The sequence below is a fragment of the Oryzias latipes genome, chromosome 21 (genome assembly GCF_053564925.1).
Source record: "Oryzias latipes strain Hd-rR chromosome 21, Olatipes_Hd-rR_3.1".
In the NCBI taxonomy this organism is placed as follows: domain Eukaryota; kingdom Metazoa; phylum Chordata; class Actinopteri; order Beloniformes; family Adrianichthyidae; genus Oryzias; species Oryzias latipes.
Window position 1 is genome coordinate 18,631,168 of NC_136257.1, and position 7,950 is coordinate 18,639,117.

Genomic DNA, 7,950 nt, shown 5'->3' on the forward strand with positions numbered 1-7,950 from the left:
GTCAATGTAAGGATCGGGTCATCTAGACCCCATAGGATAGCACAAGGGTTATAAGGCTCTATGTGCTTTCTATCTCAATGTGATCTCGGGACCATAATTTAATTTATGCATTTTTTTTTACCTGGCACATACATGAAATATAGTCAAATGGTTGTCAACTATTGACCATGGGTTGTGCTTTAGTTTTGTCTCATTTTAGCTTACATAGTTTATATGTGCGCATGTGTGAGCCTTTGGGGATCCATCCATGCATCTTCTAAACCCCTTTGGGGTCACAAGGTTGCTGGAGCCTATCACAGCTCCCAGTTGGATAAAGAGGGGGTACACCCTAAACAGTTCACCAGTCTGTTGAGGACCACACAACCTCACATGCGCTCCTAGGGACAATTTAGTTACCCATAACCCTATGAAATATGTTTGTGGACCATGGAAAGAAGCCAAAGTACCCTGAGAAAACTCACCCATGAACATGCAAAGTGAACAAAAAATACCTCAGCTGGAATTTGAACCAGGGACTGTATTAGGGTGTATTTTTCTGAATTTGTCAAATTTGTACAACTTACCTTGCTTTTTCTTTAATTGCTTTCTTCATGGTTCCACAACATTGTTATAGATGTGATTCAGTGAGATTATACGTTTTACATTTAGGCATTGTCACCTAATATTTTACATTGCATGAGACCTTAAACTTAATAATAATAATAATGATAATGGATTAGATTTATCTACGCTTTTCCAGACGCTCAAAGCACTTACAGTGTCTAATTATCCTAAGTTTGATTAGTTACTGTATGAATGTATAACTGATGATTATATTGCTGTTGTGTATTATTTCTACTTAATTGCTTGAAATAAACCATTTCAAATTAAATCAAATCAAATCAAGTGTGTCCATTATTCATTCACTCCTCATTCATACTTGGTGATGGTAAGCTACTGATGTAGCCACAGCTGCCCTGGGGCAAGCTGACAGAGGCGTGGCTGCCAGTTCGCGCCTACGGACTCACAGCTCTGTTTGTTTTTATACATTTTTCTCATGAAGCAATGAAGCCTTTGTGATTTCAAATATTCATTAATATAAAATAAATAAAAAGATTGACCTCCAGTCAATTCTAATGATGTCAATTAGCCAATCAAAGTATTTTTTTCTTAAAATCATCATTATGTCGCGTTCCCCTTGCTGTTTAGATCTATAGTCAACTCAATGTAATATTTGGATTGAATTAAATAAAAAAATATTTTACAAAATGAAAAAAAAGCTTTAATTTACTTTTTTTTACCATTAATGACAAATAAAAACTTTTAATGTCTTTTACTGTTGTACTGAATTTATAAAATGCCATAGCAAACTGTCTCCAATCAAATATTGCCAATGAAAATAAGGATACGACTGGTCAAGGTGGACAGTAATGACAAACAAGCCCACAAATATGTTGCATTCCAGTCAAGTAACGTGTGACATTCTAGGGGAAAACCACAAAGGGGCCACAGCACATGTGGAATAGACACCAAAAAGTAAGAGGAGCACAGTTCATTGTCAAATATTAAGATAATATTTGACTAATATTAAGATAATATTTGACTATTAAGTCAAAAGGGAGATAAATGACTGTGACGTTTGACTTTGACCTTCAACAGGATCACAGTCCAAACAGTCCAAACATATTAAGTGCAAAGGCAGCCCAACAAAATTTATAGCTAGCTTTGAGCTTCATAGCATTCATGCTAGATCTGATGGAAAGACAGATATTACATCCAAGATTGAAATTCTGACACTAAGACAAGCGGAAGACATCTGTCCATCAACACACTGTGGGTTAGGAGCAAGGGATAAAGCAGACAGGGAGCAGTGTTACAGTGACAGTGCAAGCGGTGGTGGAGAGGCAAGCAAAGTGTACTTTGTGTTCATTTGGGGGAACCAGATCTTCCCTAGCCAGACCAGGAGAGACGGGGAGACCCCTGGACCTGGAGCATCCCAGCGACGGGACCCACGCAGCCTGAGCGGGGGGACCGCACACCCACCCAGCCAGGTGCAGAGGGGGTCCCCCTACAGGGGCCCCTCCAGCACCAGGGAGCATGGGAGACCCTGGCGTCATGGCCCCAAGGCCACAGGACAGGTCCACTCTACCATACCAGGCAGCAGCCATTGGTGCCATCGGGCGCTGGACATCAGGCACCAGACAAAGAGATGCGGGTCAAGGACAAAGCAAGGACCCAGAGGGCCCAGGACCCGCCCACCACCCAGCCAGAGCCTCATCACCGCAGGCCAGCCCCTGCGCCTGACCCAAGCAGCCCAAAGATCACAACGCTACTACAGCTGCCCAGGCAACAGGATCCCCACAAGCCAGGTGCTACCAGTTTTAATTGAGATTATGCTCATGGGTTCCTCAAAATTATTCAGCAAGATAAAACATAAGAATGTTTTGAGATGTGCACTCATATTTCACAGGGTTTGCGCCAAACAGTAATTTATTATCTATTCAGGCCTAAATAAACTCTCTTGCCATGATCATAAAGGATCTTTGAATAAGAAGATAATAAAAACTACAGTAAATCAAAAAGCTATCGGCTTATCCCTTGTGCTATCCTAGGCACTTTAATATTGGGAGTTCGGTCATCAAGACCCCTCAAGACAGTGCTCTGAACCTTTTTTCCTCAGTGATATGCGATCTTAACTGGTGTCCATGGATAACATGAAATCCTCTTCACCTTTATCCACCTTCGTCATGGTAGGGATAACACGTCAATGTAAGGGTCGGGTTATAGGATAGCACAAGGGTTAAATAGAGCAAATAATCATAAGACTCTCAACTCATCCAACCAAAGCAGAGAGACCAATTATTGCCGACAAATGTGTCCTCTGCTCTCTGCTATTCTTTATTGTTTTGTAAAACAATTGCATAAGTTTGCCTCTGCTGGGTGTAGTAGGACTCAACTTTGTTCTGTGTGTGCAAGTAAAACATGGCTTTATCTCAAATCCACTCCAGTATTACTGAGACTCATACAGATTTCTGGGAACTCAAATCTAAAGAATCATAAACAGAATCTGACAATGAATAAGTAATGACAGAGAGGTGTGACATGACACAAGTTCAAGGAAAATCAGACAAAGACTAACCGAAGACCAAGAAGCTATTCAGATGGTGAAAGGAAAGTAAAACAACAAGAGGCAGCAGTGAAAATGTAAACTGAAAGCAGGTTTGAACACTTAAAAAGAACAACATTTCTGGGGGAAAATCTGGGAAGTTTGTTATTTTTTTTCTTGCTTTATAATTGTAAGGCTTATACTCAGAAATGTATCGTCAATGTTATGGCCATTTAAACCCTGTGCTGAGCTGGATGATGACCTGTTCAAGTGTGTTTCTGTAGGGTAACATAAAAACATGCAGCACAGTGGGGCTCTGTGAGGGCTAGCAAGGTGTACCTGTGTGGACAAATGTATTTTAATGTGCAAATTCTCAAAATCTCTCAGCTAATACAATTCTAAGCGAGTAAATTATGTTCCATTGATGCTTGATTTAGAACATGACAAAAAAAGGATGTTTTACTACTACTTCTTAATTTGAACCAAAAAATATAGTAAACAAAAGAAATAGGCAAAGTAGGAACAGCTGCTGCTTATTAAAAAGATGAAACAAACAAGTTAAAATATAAACATTTTGGTTTAAATGACACAAAATTTAAGATAAACACCTAAAAAACTCAAAAGTCAAATTCACAGTGGGGCAAAATTAAAACAAATTAACTGCAACTGATAAGTAATGTTTAAGCTTTCATATAGTGTATTCTTATGCTATCTTCTTTCGTTACAGCCACATTAGCTCCGCACACAAGACAAACAGGTCCGTCCTCTATACTCGTGAACAGACAATCTGCCTTCCACCTGTCTTGAAAGCTCCTGTTGTCCATCTTTCGTTTGGCTATTTTCGTGGAGAGTGAAATTCATTTGTCCGATGTGACTGGAGAATGACTGTCAACAGAAAAGAGCACTTCCTGTTTTTGACTGCACCCTAACACACTAGCAAAGCATTATGGGATTTGTAGTAATAGCGGTACAGTATGTACCGTGGGCCAGCCCTAATGCACATTTGATATGATCTCGCAGGCCAGTTATAATTACACGGCGGGCCAAATTTGGCCCACAGGCCTGAGTTTGACACGTGTGTCTTAGAGGATAAAAATTGAGCTAGATTGTTTTCTCTAATTATGGCTCAGGGGTTTGATGTCACGATCTAAAGTTACAACTCTTTGTCTAAATATAGAAGCAGCTGAAAACCGAACCTCTGACAACAAAGATAAGGGGCCTGTCAAGTTGTTGAGGAAGATGAACTTTAAAGATCAAGTTTCTGAAGGAATTCTACTAAGAAGATGATCACGTTTCAGAGAGGGGAAGCTGTCTAAAGGCAAAAAAATAAAAATGAATTCAGTTTAACATGAGAGGACATGTAAATGAAGATCCAAAGCAAAAAAAAAAACACAACAGTTATTTGTAAAAACCAAATTGCAACTTTAACATTCTAAACATGACACTGTGATTGCATCTGAAGGACGTTGATGCTGTATTGCTAAAGATAATTTTATTATAACAACCTGAATGTTAGGGCCATGGTGCAGCGATATAGCAGTCAGACAGAGGATTGCAGGTTAGGTTCCTGTCTTAACATATGTCGAAGTGTCCTTGAGAGAGAGGGAAGATCGGAGTATGAGACTGACAGGCGGATTGGAACAGTGTCTGCTGTTATGTTGTCGCTGTATTGGTCCCTTGTTGTGAAGAGAGAGCTCTGGGTCATGCCTTAAAGAATGAGGTCCTGAATACAAGCAGCCAAAATGAGCTTCCTCCGTAGAATGGCTGGGCACTCCCTTAGAGATAGGGTGAGGAGCTCGGTCACTAAGGGAGTGCTTGGAGTAGAGCTGCTGCTCCTCTACATCGAGAGGAGCCAAAAAGGGTGGCTTGGGCATCTAGTTCAGATACCTCCTGGACGCCTCTCTTGGGAGGTGTCCTGGACATGTCCCACTGGGTGGAGGCTCCAGGGGAAGACCAAGGACACGATAGAGACAGTACATCTCTCGGTTGACCTGGTAACACCTTGGGGTCCCCCCAGAAGAACTGGAGGCAGTGGTCTGGGAGAGGGAAGTCTTCGCACTTTTGCTTAGACTGTTCCCCCCTGACCCAGTCCCAATTAGAGGAAGAAGATAGATGTTTGGATGGATGAATAGATGGATGGTCACTATTCTTTCAAAATACATGTGACCCAAAGCAGAACTGCATTCAAACATCTATGAAATTCTGTCATAGTTTACTTTTATTCCTACATCCTTTCAGTAAATTTTACATTTCAGTTAAGATAGATGGTTACATCGCAACTAATTATTATTCAAATCACCCATCAGACAGTAAAAAATTAGTCCATTTCATTCATCCTCTTCCTAATACCTCAATACAAATCTTTTTTCTTGCTAGGTCGTGCATCATCTCAGTTTGATAAATATGACACAATCAGTGAAGATAGGCACACACGAAGTTGTCGCTGCAGATCCTCCAGACACATTGGAGAAAATGGAAACCACATGGCTGTCACTGATAAGTCGAGAGTAATTTTGTTTTACTGTACATCCCCGGGTGTTCACCACCCTAATGGAAATGTATCAAGTTGAGACATACAGTTCAAAAGTCAACTGCTTTTTCAGGGTCATTCTCTTTTTATCTGAGGAAAGTTTATTTAGGTACCAGAGTCTCAATTAGGTGCTATGTTTTGATTTGGTGTGGCTCAAGTAATGTTCTTTCTTCAAGGTTATCCTCTTTCAGTGATTACACCTTTCCAGCAAAGAATAAAGCGCAGCTCTCCAACACATCTGACCATCTTACCTTTCAGTAACAAAACCCACTTTTTAGATTTTTTTCTCTCATAACTTGGCTGCAAGGTTTTACTGTTGAGACTAAACAGCATCACCAAAAGCATATGACTTACTGCCTTCTCCCACCTTTGTTAATAAAGTACTCTGACTTAGGTTTAATTATTAAAATAAAAAAGTTAGTGTATGTAGTGTTGCTGGCAGGTAGAAGTTGGCCCAGTTTGAATGGAAAAAAAAACAAGAAAAAATTAATTTGATCAAAGGAAAAAGGAAAAGAGGAAATATGCATGTATGTATGAAAATATATTTAGTAAAACATACTTGTGAAAGAACTTTTTTATAAAAAATAAAATCCAATCTTTCACATTTTTTAAAGATGTCATGTATTGAGGTAGTTAAGATGTTTGAGGTGTGCTTCATAAAATAAGGGTTGCCTCCTTCATAACAAATTTGGGTAAATGATCCTGTCAGACACCTGTTCAGATGTTTAGTCTTGTAAAGCTTTTAAAGCAATTTTAAAGCTTAATATAATACAGGGAGTTATTTTTGAACTCAATAAGAAGGAAATAGTAATTGAAAGATGTAAAATATGATCAAAAAAGACATCTTTGTTATTTATAATACAGAGGTAAATTGTGTTTAGCCTCTCACTTGACATCAGGCACTTCCATTTTATTGTACATAAGAGTGAAACTTCAAAGAGATCTGCAGGCCACCAGATGAAAGCAGGTATGGAAGCATTTGTGTAGCATAATTAAAAATAAAAGTCAAAACCAGAAATGCTTTTTGATTTTCAAAATGAAGCTGCATTTTTTGACTCAAAATTAAAATAAAAAAGCAATCCTTCAAAATACTTTTTCTTTTTCTTCTTCAACACTGCTTATTCCGTCACTTAATTAAAATGATAATGAAAATGGTATTTGACATTTCATTTTCAAAAAGTTCTCTGGTAAATGTGTAGCAAAATTCATTTAGAAATGTCTAATTTGACCATTAAAATGGATTAACGGAATTGCCTTTTAATTTTCAAAATAATTACATCAAATTACTTAAAATTGAAATAAAAAATCAATACTTCCAGATGCTTTTTCATTTTCTACTTAAAACCCGCTTATTCTTCTTTCTCTTTTTCCCATCAGGGAACAAGTCGCATGGTAAACTTGGCAATGTTTTACGCCGGATGCCCTTCCTGACGCAACTGGGCTTGGGACCGGCACAGAAGTAGAGAAGGGAACAGGGAGCAGCCCGGATTTGAACCCTGATTTCACGGACGGAAGGCGCTGCAAACCAGCACGAGCTAAACCGGCTCTTAAAAACCGCTTATTCTGTGTCATAAGTAAAACAAAAATGCAAAGAGGGGATTGCATTTACGTTTTCACATCCACTCTGCGAATAGTGTCGCATTATTTAATTCGACTTAGCATTTCCAGCAGGGAGGCGGGCCGATAACATCAGTGCTATCTCCGTGTATCCAGCTGCTAAGAAACACACGCTAGGAGCTGACACATGGGTCCCCCACTAGCCACTATAATATGTGGTAGCATCAGTGATGCATTTCATTCCAAATGCACTGCTTGTTGGCGGCAAGTCTCTCTGATCTCTGTTGCCTTTGCATGTGCAGACATCTATAGCTAAAGACGAGCAGCTGGATGCAGAACACGAATGAGACGGTAAGGCTGATCTTCCTTCGGGGTTCACTTCCGCGCTCGAACCCTCAGAGCCTCCAGAGCGGGTTAAACAATAGAACCAGTCTCAGTTCTTCAAGAGTGACTTTCTTTAATTTTTTTCCTTAACTCCAAAACGGTGACTGACTGCGCGTGTATGTGCTCCACACACTCACACGCGCTCTCCCCCCTTCCTTCCTGCATCCTGCACCCATTTCAGCACACACATATACACACACACACGTACACACACACACATCCCAAAACACTACATTTCTTTTCACACCTGTTAAATATTTTTTGTGGTGTCTTTTAACAATCTGTTGACTGTACTTTAGATCATCTTTTCAACCAGTGTTGAGATGGTCAGGTGAACAGTGGGAAATTGCCCTCATTAACTGATCTAAAAACATTTACCATCTCCCGGATATTA